This window comes from Aulonocara sp. 'chitande type north' Nkhata Bay, linkage group LG18, assembly GCF_057382095.1.
Source record: "Aulonocara sp. 'chitande type north' Nkhata Bay isolate Kocher_YH1m ecotype deep benthic linkage group LG18, A_spYH_male_GT1.1, whole genome shotgun sequence".
NCBI lineage: Eukaryota > Metazoa > Chordata > Actinopteri > Cichliformes > Cichlidae > Aulonocara > Aulonocara sp. 'chitande type north' Nkhata Bay.
Window position 1 is genome coordinate 24330176 of NC_141361.1, and position 16580 is coordinate 24346755.

General features: G+C 39.3%; 1 protein-coding gene across 1 annotated transcript in view; it reads left to right on the top strand.

Annotated features, from left to right (window-relative positions):
- Positions 1-16580, top strand: part of clstn2a (calsyntenin 2a) — a 162636-nt gene that overhangs the window by 128751 nt on the left and 17305 nt on the right. The gene's annotated exons all lie outside the window — the stretch shown is intronic.

Consider the following 16580-nt stretch of genomic DNA (forward strand, 5'->3'; position numbering starts at 1 on the left):
GCATCATGCAGTATAGTGTTGCGTCTACAAGAAGAATGCAAATAAGAGAGGTTTTTTTTAATCTCACTGAATGTTGCAGGCAGTAACTATTGCATTAAATAAAATGCACTGCTGGGAGGTAAAAAGTTTCAGTCTTCAAAGCGACTTCTGTTTTTAACCCTGTCTGTTTAGAACAATGCAGGCTGTCAAACTGATGTTCAAAGGTCAGGTACATCAGTGACAGGGACACTTAAATGAGAATCATCTGGATAAAAGGAAGCTACTCCCCGCAGCTCTTGAAACAGGCGTTGGTGAGAGTTGCATTCAATTCAGTTTTATTTACAGAGCACCAAATCACAACATCTGCCTCATGGTGCTTTAAACTTTAAGTTAAGGTTAAACAAGATGAGAACAAAACACAGACTGATGGCAAATTTAATGATATGTAACAGCGGTATGTAAACACCTAGAGAGTGAAAAGAGATGAGTAAAAAGAAGTGCTCAGCTTAACACAGCACCTCAGCAGTCTCAGCCTTTAGCAGCATAACTAAGTGATGCTTCAGGGTCAGAGAATCTAGCCCTAACTATAAACTTTATCAAAAACGTGTGGTCTTAAAAAGTGTAATCTTAAAAATGGAGCGGCTGTCTACTGGGAGCCTCCCCCCCAAACTGGGAGCTGTTTCCAGGCTGACAGGGCCTTGGCAAGAGTTGCATTCAAGGCCTCCCATTCTACTTTTAGAAACTTTAGCAGCCACAAGTTGCCTGGAGTATGAGAGAAAGGACCCTATTAGACTAATATGGTCTTTAAGATTATTTAAGACCTTTTATGTGATGAGAAGGATTTTAAATTAAATTCTGGATTGAACAGGGAGCCAGTGAAAAGAAGTCAATATGGGTGAAATACATTCTTCTATATCTTTCTGTTTGTATTCTCACTGGAGTGTTTTGGATTAACTGGAAGCCTTTTTAGGGAACTTTAGAATAGCCCGATAGTAATGAATTGCAATAATTCAGCGTAGAATGAATGCCAGAATTAGATCTTCAGCATCACTTTAGGATATTGCACAGATGAATAAAAACACCCCAACATATTTGTTTAATGTGCATCTTAAAGGACATAGGCTAGCATTTATAATGTAAAAAGTATTGGTCTCAGCACTTAACCTTGTGGAATTCCATGGTTAAGAAGAAGACTAACCATTTACGTAGAAAAAAATGGATCTGCTAAATAGGCACGATTCAAACAAGGGAATTGCAATTCCTTGAACACCAATAGCACGTTTTAGTCTCTATAGTAAAATGTACATTTTTTTTATTTTGATTGAAAATTTAGAGTCAACTCCAATTCCAAAAAACCAATGGCATACTTGGGAATGCAATAATTATTTTTTCATAAACATAATATTGAAACTAAGAAAGTGTTCAATTTTAAGAAAAATAGTTGATTATGAATTTGATGGCTCTAAAAAAATGTCTAAAAAAAGTTGGGACAAGGCAATGCTTAGCACTGTGTAGCATCCCCTCTTCTTGTAACAATAGTTTGTAAACATTAGGGAACTGAGGTGACCAGCAGCAGGACTTTTGGGAGAGTAATGTTGCCCCATTCTTGTCTCGTATGGGATTGTACCTGCTCAACAGTCCTGGCTCTTCTTTGTCATATTTTTATTCACAATGTGCAAAAGGTTTTCAGTCGGTGAAAGATCTGCAGGCGGCCCTGCCCAGACTCAAAGCCATGCTTTTGTAACAGGTGCAGTATGCGGTTTAACATTGTCTTGCTGAAATTTGCAAGACCTGCTCTGAAGGAAAGGCCTCGATAGGCTACTTTAGTGCCTGTATATAACTTTCAGCACTGATTGTGCCTTTCCAAATGCGCAACCTGCCCATTCCATAGGCAGTAATGTACCCCATAAAATCAGAGATGCAGGCTTTTGAAGTGAGCGCTGATGAGAACCAATTCAATTCCATTCAATTTTATATATATATATATATATATATATATATATCACAACAAAAGACAAAAGTCGCCTCAAGGCGCTTTATATTGTAAGATAGGCCCTACAATAATACATACAGAGAAAAACCCAACAATCAAATGACCCCTTATGAGCAAGCACTTTGGCGACAGTGGGAAGGAAAAACTCCCTTTTAACAGGAAGAAACCTCCGGCAGAATCAGGCTCAGGGAGGGGCGGGGCCATCTGCTGCTCCTCCTGATGTGGCGCCCATGTTTTCTATAAAGATTCAAATTTAATTTTAAATGAACGGAGGTGTTTCTTGATCACATACAGCCTCTTTTCATGACAGAGCTTTAACCTGTGTGAAAATGTGACAGCGATTTCTGGAACGCTATTCTGAAATCGTTCCACGATTTGCAGTTTTTTTGGAGATTGGCGAACCTCTGTCCATCTTTACTTCTTAAACAATCATGTGTCTTTTTTCCACCACTTACTTTTCGACCCTTTTGTTGCCCCAATTTTCTGCGACGTGTTGCTCCCATCAAATTGAAAATGAGCTAATATTTTCATGAAATAGCAAAATGTCTCCATTTAAATATTTGATATGTTTTCTATGTTCTATCATGAATAAAATATGGCTTCATTCAATTTTCAAATTATTTCTGATTTTATTTACATTTTAAACAGCAGCTCAACTTTTTTGGGAGATTGTGTTTGCATTTGCATATTGTCTGTTACTGAAACAGCGTGACATTCGCCGAGCTCATGAATATGTGACTCATTTCCCTTCCTTAAAGGCTGTCTTTCCTCTTTAACTCGCGCTTAATCAACTCAGCGAACGATTGTCTGTTTGGTGCCGTTGTTGTTGTTATCACGTTGCTCTTATTTCTTAAGCGTTTGTATTAAAATCAAGGCTTCCACCAAGTTTAGCTGCAAAGTTTGTGTTTTGTGAAAAGGGCAGAAGTTTAATCGCCCAAATATATGTGCAGAAAGAAAGCAGCCAGAAAGTAATGTTGTTAAATCATTCGCATGGTTCAATTTTTCATCTGATTATTTTATCAGAAGGGTTGTTTTCGCCCTCTGCCACAATTTTGAGTCAGTTTGAGTCTCTTTATTGTGTCTGCATGGTGTTTGCGTTTTTTTTTATTATGTTTGGGCTTAAATGTAACCACTGAGTAAAGGAAGTCTCACAGTATAGAAGATCATAAAATCCCTCATGTCTAAATAATTTTGATGATAACCCAGCTCACCACTGTAATAATGAATGCTAGCTGTATATCTAATCTAATTGTTTACTCTTGGGATGGCACATTTATCAGCCATATTTTGAAATTATTAGAAAATGCCTCATAATTATGGAGAGTTCTCAGAAGTTTCCACTCACAAAGCAGATTATAAGAGATTTGTATTTGGTCTTTTTGTCAGTGCAATGGTGCATCTCAACCCTGGCTTATGGTTTATATTTTATCTGTAGGTTTGCACTGAAAAATATATGCAAATTCATTTTCTTGGTTTTTTCCTTCTTTTTTTTCATTGTGAGGACATATGCGGTAATTCCCTGCATTCATACAAACATCAGTGTATCTTTTGGTTGTCATCTTTGTTAGTGGTGGTGTGTACCTTCCAGGCAGAACAGTTGTTTGTTGCAGGTCACAGGTACAACAAAATGTGTTTTTCTCAGGTGTACCTTCCAGCCAGGTAGCTGTTTGTTCTAGGTCAAAGGTAGATTGAAAAGTGCTTTCCTCAGTCCACTGTTATTTTCTCCTGTGGCCCACAGAGGTGGATGTGACAAAGAGAAGGGCACCCAAGCAGATTGCTAAGTTTTCCAAGCAAACAACCTCAAGACATGGTTCTATTTCTGCTTTGCTTTTTCTCATTCTCTCTGCATCTGTTATCTTTCTCCTATTACCTCTCTCTTGCTCAGTCTTTGCTATTACACGCACACAGACACACACACACATATATATAGTTCATAGTTCAGATAGTGGGGATCCCATTTTCTCCTTTAGCTGGATCGTGTGAAAGACCGTGGAGGGAGTATGCTGTACAGTCAAAGAGAATTTGTGATGGTGCTGCTCACCACTACAAATCACTCTCATTTGAGACTCTCATTAAATATAAATGGAAACTGGTCTGAAATACCAGAGGTTAATGAGAGGAGTACATAAATGAACAGAGCAAAGAAAAAAAAGTGCTCTGTGATTATCGTGAACTGATTATGACTGTGATTTGCTGCAGTTTTTTTGTCTTGTTTCTTTATCAAACGCCAGAGCATAAGTTTAAGGAGATAGAAATAGAAATACATTCATGAAACTGATGTGTTATTGTTAAATCTAAGTGCAAAATGGTTATTTTAGAAAGAAATGCTCCTCTTTAAAACTTAAGAACAGATATTAAAATCTGATCTGTGCCCTGAAGCAGTACACAGTATTTTATATGTGAGTACGGCTGATGCCAACCATCTACAAAAAACCCTATTTGGATTTTTATCAGATGGCAACCAGGGACCATCATGCCAATTAGATCTCAGACCAAACCCATCAAAATATTATGTTTACCAGACAGCCATGTATACACACGCACGCACACAAAGAGAGAGAGAAACAAAGTAACAACAGTAGCCATGCTGCAGCACTGGGGCGTTAAAAGGTTTGAGGGCTACTTCCACTGCCCTTTATTTTGCAGGCATTAGTGAAACCACACTTAGCTTTAAATTTCATGCTCACTTTGATCTTCACTAAAATCTTTTTGACAGAGAGACATTTAGGCTACGTTCACACTGCAGGTCTTAATGCTCAATTCCGATTTTTTGATCAAATCCAATTTTTTTGTCTGCTTGTTCACACTACAAATAAAATGCGACAGCAAACGCGCTCTTGTGTGAACGCTCAAAGCGGCCCACATGCGCAAAAGAAGGCGTCACACACAACGCACTCTGTTTAGACCCAGAGCAACAGTATTGTTTGACAGATGGCCGTTAATATAAAGTCTTCGGACTTTACGTTTCCCAATTTTTGCTTTAAGTTATTTTGTTATTTACATAATAATGTAAATAACCTAATAATGATCATTATTGCTGTTTTAGAGAGGAGCGGTGCTTCAAAGGATAGTTGCAGATTTCTGTCAGAATCTGCAGATTACACAGTACAAATAAAATGTTCACGTTTCTCCAACGTTGTCTTCCCAACAGTTTCACTGACATCTACACCGGATGGCCAGGAAGCGTTCGCGATGTCTTCTCGGGCGCTTCTCTGGCGCGTATAATTGGCGTCTGTCTTGTGTCGGTGACGTAAAAGACGTATTTAATGCGACATGACCGTTCAAACAGCAGTCGCTTTCTAAAACATCGGATATGTATCGGATTCAGCACCACATACGAAAGTGACCCAGATCGGATTTGAAAATATCGGATTTGCGACGTTCACACTGTCATACCATGATCGGATATGGGTCGCATAGGATCAAAAAAATCGGATTTGATGCGCTTTCGCCTGCAGTGTGAACGTAGCCATAGACACAAAACTTATGGCTACGACACAAAACTAAAACGTAATCAGTAGCTTTAACTGGACTTCATCCCAGCAGTGACAGAGAAGGCTGTTTCCAGCTAAGGTCACAGAATGTTACTTCCTTCCACAAGTTTATAAAAACACAGAAACAATCATAACCGGATTCCTTGGTTGCAAATAACATTCTACTTTTACTGTACTGAACATAATGGCATAGACTAACAACAAGCTGGAAGTATCGCTAAAGCAAATGGAGACAAAGTGGAAAGACACTGTCTGACCTTTGTTCTAATTTCTTTAAGTAGTCTTCTGGAAAAGTTCTCCAGGCTTCTTGAAGGACATTTAAAGCTCTTCTTTGGATGTTTCTGCATTTTGTTCTGTTCTCTGTCAACATGATCCCACACTGCTTCAATAATGTTGAGGTCTGAGGTCTGGGGAGGCCAATCCCTGACTGATAGTGTTGCACTGTGTGTTTTTCTATCCAGGTATGCTTGTATTGCATGGTGCTTGGGGTCATTGTCATGCTGAAAAAGCTGTTCCCAATCAGATGCTTTCTAGATGGTATGCAGTCCCCAAACCATGACAGAGCCTCCACTGTGTTTTACAGATGGCTGTAGGACACTCACAGCTGTACCTCTCTCACGGCCTCCTTCAGTACATAATGATGATGATTGGAACCAGAAATGTCAAGACCAGAATTGCTATTGTGTGTTTATACCTTGAGTTAGATTCATAGACCCGTATTAAGTGGGTTAAACTAAAAAAAACAAAAAAAAACATTCCTCTGAAAATGGTCAGGTATAAGGACTCGACTGAAAATGGTTGAAAAAGTGGCTAGTGTACAAAACGGCCTTTAGAAAGCCTGGAGGACTTTTGCTCAGCACTTTAAAAACTGCAAGTATTTCTTGCTCCAGCAATATAAAGAAATGAAGAATGGCTCAGGACTTTTGCACAGTACTGTGGATAGGAAAAGTAATAGAGTAGCAGTAATGTTGTATTAAGAGTTTTCTGGAAGTGCACAGAGTGTTAGACAGGATCATGAGTTTGAAGCTGGAAACCGAAAGGCTGATGTTGAAGGTTGTGAACACCGTAAGTAGTCGTCAATTAGAAGAGAGAGGAATTCTGGAGTAATTTGGATGAAGTGGTAAAGAGCATTCCCAATAGGGAAACAGCAGTGATTGAAGTGGACTTCAATGAAGATGTGGGTGAGGGGAACAGGCAGATGGTCCGCTTTGGTGACTGCTAAAGTCAGAAGAAGAAGGTTTGACTGAGTGACCAGTGACCACCAGGATGATGGTGGCTTCTCAAACGTAAATCATAATTCCACTAATCTTCCTATTAGTTATCCTTCACAAGCCAAAGGGACTATCACTGTTTAGTGATCAATGAAGTTCATCTCCTAGATTCAGATGTCATGTAAGCAGAGGACATTAAATAATGAGGTATGCTTCATTTCTTTCATATAAACTGGTTCAGCAAACCAGAGATTGTCCTTGTCGGCTCACTGCATGGAGTACAAAGTACTACTAGAGATAGATTGTACCAAATGATAATGCATTGCACTTGTAGGCTGAATCACACTGAAACCAAATAATGAAATTAAGTCTGTACTCTCAGCATTAGCTCTACTTCCAAATGCCTTTCTTTCGCACTACTGAAAGAAATTTTAACATTCACTGCTGAATGTTACACAGTGTATTATATATTAATAGTGCATATTAATACTTATTATTTAGTATCTCAGAGTGCCTATAGTGCTTAAAACAGACTAAACTAAGAACAGGAACTGCCAGAGCGCCTTGAGGTGAATAATGAGCACAAGAGTAGTGGAGGCTGTTGGAAAAAGGACTGTGGTAAGAAGAGGAAGAAGAAGAAGGGGTGACTGTGGAGTGTCACAGCTGCTTCGTACTGTCCTTGTTCCTCCAGCACTTAGAAAGGACACCCAATGGCTTCCGCAGCAACTCCATTTAGCTCTATTGATTTTGCAATTCTGAGCCTAAGAGAGGAGGGGTAGAGTGTGATGAAAGCAAGCTGGCAAAGAGCGAGGGAGAGAGAAGCTTCCATTTTCCATGTCGATCGAATACTCTGAAGGAATGTCACATTGGACAGAAACCGTTATGCACGCATCTACAGGCACTGACTTATTTATGAGTTTATGTGAACACAACCATCCACACAAACACACACACACACGCCAGGATGCCTGCCTTTCAACTTCTCAGTGTTGGTAATGGACTAAAGGATGAATCACTACCCTTTCTGAACATTATTCACTCTCCCGAGTCTGGAGAGCCTATCAGTACAATCCAGCTGTCGTTCTTACCAAGTCCTATACAAATCAAGAAACACTCTCTTTAAATTTCCTGCAAGCCAAGAGTGTGATCTTTAATGTGCACCTACACCTTTCTATATTTCCCCAAGAGCGTGTCCATTAAAATCAAATGCTTTATAGGGAGAGCACAAAATATAGTGTATTACAGAAGGGTTAGAGGGGAATCAAGTACCCAGTATTTTTCTCAGCATAGTTGTGAGATTTTGATAGGATTAAAAGATTTCTTTTTCTTTTTCACATCAATTCAAAATAACAGTAAATATGACAGGGCATGGTGAGAGCGCCCATGTTGTGAATCACAAAACCAGCTCTCCGATTTCACCAATTACTCCTCTCACAACTTCTGCAGAACCCCTGCTATTTATTGTTTATGTCTGAGATCAATAATAAGGACTGAATGCTGGAGTTAGAGCAGAATTGCTCATCTACAGTTATCTGCCTTATCTGCCTGTTTCCACCATGCCTATCGTGCCATGGCTTGTTCTCTGCCCTGTGTGGATTAAAAGGCCCCATTTGTTTCCCGAGAGATTAATTGGATGATGTGGGTGGTTGTGGTGTGGCGTGCATTGCCTCCCCTTCTGTTTGTAATAGATAGCGCCTATGCAGAGTGTGAGAATTTTTCATCTCACACACAAGAGACTAATAAATGTTTCAATTTTACGTCTAATTATGCATATCCACGTGTTATTTTCCTACGTGAAGTCTCGGGGCGTTGCAGCTGGAGTGAGTTTTGTTTGCTAGAGCAGATTTTTAAAGCAAAAGCATCTGGAGTGAGAAGACAAGACAGAAAGGCAACCACGCTTTGATAGATGAGAGCACTTAGTTAAAAAAAATCAGACTTCATAATTTCTTTCAGTTCATGTCATGTTTTCTCTCTTATTTACCATGGATCACTTTCATTTTGCAATTTAATCTACTGCAAGGACTATTCATGTTTTTGAATAGACAAACACAAGTTGGCACTGAAACGTACATTTGTTCCTTTCTGAGAGTGCAAAACAGAAAAAGACAGTAAGCAACTGAGGAAATGTTAAGAACTGCCTCGAGCAAAACCACTCAGTGTTTATTTCATTTCTAGCCTCTATTTTTCAAATGCCTTCATTTGAGAGCTCAGCTGGACTTTGTCTGCTTTAAGTGCCCCCTTTATCTCTCTAAATGTAAATTTCTTTGCGCTCTATGTGTGCTCAGGCCGGAGGGTGAGGGATAGCAGGAGTATATATATGTGTGTGTGTGTGTGTGTGAGAGAGAAAAAGGCTTCTTAATGCTCTTTATTGAGCACTTTGCATACATGGTGAGTGCTCTACATAATGTACTAACAGCTTGTTTCTTCCATCGTTCTATTTACCACTTCCAGTCACTCCACACGTCTCTCCAACTATTGCTTGTCTGTTCTCTTCTCCTTCTCCAATTCCTGCCTTCAGTTCATAAAAAAAGTCTGTTCACATCAGCGATGAGTTAGAATTTAAATTATTTACAGGTATCATATTGCTTCATTCATCAAGTAAGAGCTCCTGGAGATATAGGGGAAAGATAAAGACAGGCAGATTTCAAACATTATGCTGAAAGACGGTATTTTAAAGCAGACCTTTCACTTTAAGCATCTGGCATGTTTTTGCATTGATCTAGAGCCTCATATCTTTCTTTCTTTGGATTGTTTTAGTTGTAGCACTAACACAAATCAGATCTTTATTAGATATCAGATATTTTTCTTTTTTAAAATAGTTTGGCAGAACTTTTCAAAGTAGAAACTGATGGTTTAGAAGTTTTAGATAAGCACACTTTGCTTTATAACTTGTGGAAAACTTGGCAACTCTGTATTCTTTTAATTGGACAGTTTTTTTTAGTGAGTGTTCTGCATAGAAGTTTGCTAGATTTGCCCTTTCACAGAAAACTGCATGTTTTTTTTATGCGCATGCCGTTGCGCATGTTAGCAAAGCTCGTTTCCTTTCTTCCTTTCTTTTGCTTTGTGCCATTTATTTATTTATTTCATTATCCTTGTCATTCCCACGGTGACACATAATACGCTGGCATCAAAAGTGCGGTGCTGCATCTGTGTCAGAAAAGAGATGATCAGAGGAGAGGGGTGCGAAAAGGAACAAAAGAGATGAAAAGGGAAAGAGAAGGGAACTGGAAGTTATGACGGATGGATGAGGTGGAGGTGGGGAAAACAGGGGAGGGGAAAAATAGTTCAGACAAAAGGGCATAGAACGGGCCGGATGAGAAGTAGAGAAAAGGAGGGCTCTGGGGAAAAACTAGACTTCCTAAAATTATCTGGTGAATGTTTGAAGAGAACGACAACAACACAACTTCCAGCATCCACCGTTATTTTACCCAGTACTACAGTTATCATGTCCATCACACAAGCTAAAGTACTAATAAATCTGATCAGACAAAAGGTTAGTTTTCACTTGAAACAGATGAAAACACCATCATATATATTTTATAAGATTGTAAGGAAGTCCCCACATCTGAAACCTCTCCAGTATATCGAAATAAACTTGACCTTATTAAAGGGCTCCTCAGCAGCCAGCACAATGTCCTCATTATTCTGTCGATGTCAGCAGATCTAAAAAGCACTAATGCTGTCTGTGAAACTGTGCTTTGGTGTCCTCCTCAGAAAAGGTTCACACAACCTATAACCTCTGTTTGGCCCAAAAATAAAAGATTCGAGGCCGCCGCTTTCCTCGTTAGCAGCTGGTCTAACGCAGAGCTGGCAGCATCGAATTGTTTTGCCAGGGATCTTCTGGGTGAAAAACCTCAATTGAGTCCGTGTTGAATTGAGACTGTGCAATATTTTCTAGGTCCAAGTGGCTCTTAAGATCTTCCTTCTTCTCTGCTGGTGTGTAGGATGTAATAGCCTCTCGTAAATACACCGTGGCAGATCTCCACAAGATAGACTGGCTTATCTCCAGCTTTTTATCCTCAGCAATAAAACACTGCCGCTGCTGCTGCATGGTAATATTCTCTACAAAGGAAATCAGGCTGAGTAAGGTAAGGCTTAGTCACCACAGTCTCCAAGATGAACCTTTGTCAGAAGAGACCTACTCCATACTGTGATAGAGAAATGATTAGAAAGAGGATACTGTCTGTACAGTCCTTGAATCTATGCAAAACAATTAAGGACATAATCGTAGGCAGCACACAGATTTTTCTGTCTAATTGATTGAGCGCTCTAAGTGGGGGGGTTTTAATCCAATTATTTAAAAAAGCTGAAGCGTTGAATGCTGGGAAATGACAGTCACATTGTAACAAAGCCTTTTATTTTTGCACACAATGTGCTGGTCTTTCTGATGAAATTAAACAATAAAACAATTGTTTACTAAAATTTCCTTCCTGTTAGACTGATTCATAGCAGGTATTGGTTTGGAGTAGCAGAAAAAAAGAGAAACTAATTTTGTTAATGATGGCTTTATGCCATCAAGGTTCCCAGTAAGCCTTGACAGTGAGCCAGTATTTAAAAAACCCTTAGCTAACTCAGTTAAATGGAAGACATTGACCGGTAGTGGCATGCCCAAATGTTCTCTATGTTTGAAAAATGTAAAACAAGCTAACTGAGCAAGCACAAGAAGTCCTGACAGAAATAGTGAAAGCACCTGTGTGAGTGTGTCAATAATGTAAATATGGTTTGAGGTTAAAATATTCAAAGTGTGTCATACCTAAAAGCCACAATCAGCACTTTTACTTGCACATTCCCTCTGCAAACACATGAATTCAAAAGGGTTTCATGGAGGAAAACGACAAAAAAATGATGTTCTGTGGAGGTTGTTAAAGTGATTTTTGAATCATTGGACTGTTTGTCTGTCCGCTGTGTCTTCTGTATGTCCTGTTTCTTATGTTTCTTTCATTCAGGGTGAAAAATATAACCTAAGTTTTTATTTTTATTGGTAGTAGGAAAGGAAAAATTTGCAAAAATAACAACTGCCAGGTAACCGACCTGAAAAATATTTTCCAAAAATGCCCCAATTTAGCCTGGTAGGAAATCCCAAAAGTTAAGAAAACTGTAAATGCATTTTGAACTTCTATGTTAGTGCAGACGTGATGTTTATGTCTCTGCACTTCAGCCTCTGTCTCTCCTATTTTCTCTCTTTCTGTTGTGGGAATGCTGTGATGATAGCATCCATCCTAAACAGGTCTGCAACCTGCCCGAGGACCAGCTCATTAAACTGTTTCAGCATTCATTGTCTCGTTACTTTGATGCAGAGGAGAAGTACTTTCAAGCTCACACTAACTAATATGTCATCAGACAAGCAATGCGTATACAAACAGATACCATCAGCAACAGAGAATTGCTGATGGTATCTGCTAATGATGTGCGTGTGTGCATTTTTTAAATATGTGAGCACGATTTATTTTAGACAGTTTAGACAGTCAGCTGCATAAACAAAGTCAGTGAGAGATTGGATTCTGAAGCTAATCTTTCTTGGATGAAGTAGTCGAGTATATGTGCAAATAAATTTTCGCACTGAAGCTAGTCGAGAAAGTTGATCTGTGATCTTTCTGTAATATTTCTAGTCATTTTTTTAGCTTTCAGGTTCAGGTTTCAGATTCAGTTTTACATTCTCTGTCATGCTTTGGTGCTGAGATATTTCTCAAATACAGTCTGATTATGCATTATCATTATGCATGATATTTATTTTTCAAGCATGCAGTCACTGTGCATGCGTTCGAAAACTTGCATATAAAAATAGATGTTATTCGTCTTTATTTCTGTTTGGAAACCACTCCATCAGTTATTATAATCAAAAGCAGAGAAAAGCAACAGCAACACACAACACAATAACTCAGCCTTACAGCAAAACTTTTTTATAGTTTGTCTGGAAATGGAGAGTTGCCGAAGGGATTTGTAGCCATGCTAACTCTGTTCATGTCTGTGCTGTGGTTCAGTCTGCTACTTTGACCTGAAATATGAATTCAATAATGAATGGATCAGCATAAAATGTATTGCAGATATCTATCTGTTCTCCCCGAGGATGAATCATTTACTATAGCGTCACCAGGATAGATTTCAGTTACAGGATTTAGGTTTACTAGTTTTGTTACTCATTCAGAACCATTTGCAAACTAATGCCATTTTCATAATCCTTAGCTCTTAAACTAAAACAAACTGCATCTTTGCATCTGCTACGTGGCATTGATATTTGTACAGAAATATACAGTCTGTAGGCAAGACGCAAGATTTTGCACCAGAAATTTTCAGATTTCTGTTTGTTGTCTGCTTGTAGTCTGAGCAGTATCGACCAATCAATTCAATAACAAGTCTAACAACATCATTTGAGCATGTTTTTTCCCCTTTAAATCTATCTGTAGTCAAACTGTAATCATTGACAAGAGTATAGAAAAGAGCCTTGATAGGACACAATGGAAGCCAAGAGGCAGTGGCCATTGCACCCAGAGGGTAAGTCATCTGGTGTCCCAAACTGTGCTTTTATAAGCTCCACATAGTCACAGCTCTAGGAAAATGCAGTATAATGCCATATAAGTGGAGACAGTCACCCACATAAACAGTGCTGATAATTGTAGAGGCATGCACTCACCTCTGCAGGCAGTCAGCCAACCAGCGGCTAAATGAAAGTGGCAATTCATTCTGCCTGTCTAGTCAAGTACCCGTGCAAATCCTGAATGCGAGATGATGAAACTAAAATACACTGTCATTGTTAATAACACACGGGTGACTTGCCCGAATATTTCACTTAATGTACAGTAAAGGAAGGTTAAAAAAAAGAAGAAGAAAAGAGGCATGACGTGAGGAATGTCATGCTACCAAAATGTAGGTTGTGATGACTACATCCGAATAAAACATCTTGAATCATCACATCTGAAGGTGGTTTTAAAAAGTGAGGTCTAGTGGGTAGGAGCAGTTTCTGGGCTCTCCTCTCTGTCAGCATATCATGTTATAAAGCTAACATCCCTCGAGATTCTTAGTTGCTCCAACAAAGGTTTCGTCTACATTAGTTTATATGTAAGCTTAAGCAGAAATTTATTCTCCGTGTCCGTGTGTGTGGCCACTTGGCCTTAATGAGAAATCCTCCGTCCACCTGTTATGTTTTCTCTTCGTATCTGAAATTAGCAGATATTTTTCTGCTCCATGCAAACCAATCTTTTCCTCCATCTTTAACCAAATCCTGCCCACCAGACTGATTCAACTAAAACAGTCTGGCCTTTTCTTGTCTGAATACCTTTGAAATTATATTTACCTCAAGTGCCCAGAAATAATAACCTTTAAAAGAAAGTGCAGTTTCATTTGAAAATATTTATTTTAGAAAACACCCACTGTGGCCTCATTATTTGTGAAAGAAGTTGTTCAGGGCCCCATGCAGCGCTGTTTGTACCATTATTGCTTTGGGCCATAAACTATACTTGTACTCCCCCATTTAACAGCATAAAACATGAAACTTTGTTTTTTTCTCATTTCTATAGCTGTTTACTGTGTTCGGCACTGTGCAGGACGGCAGGTTGTCCTAACATGCACTAAGAGAAAATGCCAGAGTCTTGTCACAGTATGCTAAGAACGTATTGATATTTTAATTAGACCTGTGACTTTTCTTGGAAGCATTGCAGTGCTCATCGAGGTTGAAGCCATTCTTTGAATTCACTGGTGTATTGTTATTTTTAAGGCCTCTGTAAAAATTAGATTTCATTAGATGGCCTCTAACAGCTCCAAATTAAAGCAGCTTTTTTCTGTAACTGCCAGATGTGTAATAAGAAGCCACTTGATACAATATTGACTTAAAAGAAAATATTATTTCATTATTGTTTTTAAAGCTGGTTGTCGCTGCTAAAAAACACAAGTCATTGCATGTTTTTTGTTAGAAAGCTCCATTCTGTGTAACAGGAACACATACTGGCTTCTTCCCCTTGTCCAGTTCAGGGTCACTGTTGGGCCCAGCTGTCACATGGCGACAGTCAGCGTACATCCTGGACGGATCACCAGTGTGGCAGCTGGAATAACATACAGAGACATCCAACCATTCACACCTACAGTTGTGGTCAAAAGTTTACATACACTTGTAAAGAATATAATATAATGGCTCTACCGAGTGTCCCGTTATTTCTAAAACTCTGATTTTTTTTCTCTGATAGAGTGATTGGAACAGATACTTCTTTGTCACAAAAAACATTCATGAAGTTTGGTTCTTTAATGACTTTATTATGGGTTAACAGAAAAAAGTGATCACATTTGCTGGGTCAAAAATATACATACAGCAACATGAATTAGCAATTTTGGTGACTTACAAAGTTGTCAGTGAACTGAGCTTCATAGCATGGCCTCTTAACTTCTTGTGAGTGATTATGAGTGACTACAGCTGCTGACTTCTCTTAGGCCAGTTAAATAGGGCTCATTGGATACAAACGCCCACAAACGCTACAATGGGAAAGTCAAAGGAGCTTAGCATGGATCTGAAAAAGCGAATTATTAACTTGAACAAGTCAGGAAAGTCACTTGGGGCCATTTCAAAGCAGCTGCATGTCCCAAGAGCAACAGTGCAAACAATTGTTTGTAAGTATAAAGTGCATGGCACTGTTTCGTCACTGCCAAGATCAGGAAGAAAACGCAAGCTATCACCTGCTGCTGAGAGAAAATTGGTCAGGAGGGTGAAGAGTCAACCAAGAATCACCAAAAAGCAGATCTGCCAAGAATTAGAAGCTGCTGGAACACAGGTGTTATTGTCCACAGTCATACGTGTTTTGCATCTCCATGGACTGAGAGGCTGCCGTGCAAGAAGGAAGCCCTAGTTCCAAAAGCGGCACCTTAAGGCTCGACTGAAGTTTGCTGCTGATCACATGGACAAAGATAAGACCTTCTGGAGGAAAGTTCTGTGGTCAGACGAAACAAAAATCGAGCTTTTTGGCCACAATGCCCAGCGATATGTTTGGAGGAGAAAAGGTGAGGCCTTTAACCCCAAGAACACCATGCCTACAATCAAGCATGGTGGTGGGAGTATTATGCTGTGGGGCTGTTTTGCTGCCAATGGAACTGGTGCTTTACAGAGAGTAAATGGGACAATGAAGAAGGAGGATTACCTTCACATTCTTCAACATAACCTAAAATCATCAGCACGAAGGTTGGGTCTTGGGCACAGTTGGGTGTTCCAACAGGACAATGATCCCAAACACACATCAAAAGTGGTAAAGGAATGGCTAAGTCAGGCTAGAATAAGGGTTTTAGAATGGCCTTCCCAAAGTCCTGACTTAAACCCCATTGAAAACATGTGGACAATGCTGAAGAAACAAGTCCATGTCAGAAAGCCATCAAATTTAACTGAACTGCACTAATTCTGTCAAGAGGAGTGGTCAAAGATTCAACCAGAAGCTTGTGGATGGCTACCAAAAGCGCCTAATTGAAGTGAAAATGGCTAAGGGACATGTAACCAAATATTAGCACTGCTGTATGTATATTTTTGACCCAGCAGATGTGATCACTTTTTTCTGTTAACCCATAATAAAGTCATAAAAGAACCAAACTTCATGAATGTTTTTTGTGACAAAGAAGTATCTGTTCCAATCACTCTATCAGAGAAAAATTAGAGTTTTAGAAATAACGGGACACTCGGTAGAGCCATTATATTATATTCTTTACAAGTGTATGTAAACTTTTGACCACAACTGTACATCCAGTTTAGGATCACCTGTTAAGCAGACCTGCATGTCTTTGAACTGTGCACGTGAAGAGAACCCAGTCAGCATGTAAACGCCCCACAGAAAGGCTAAAGCGAGAGAACAGGCTCTGTCTTTATAAGTTCTCACGATCGAGAATGTTTGTGAAGGTTGATAAAAGTTGTGTGACGCGCGACTCTTTCTACAGCTG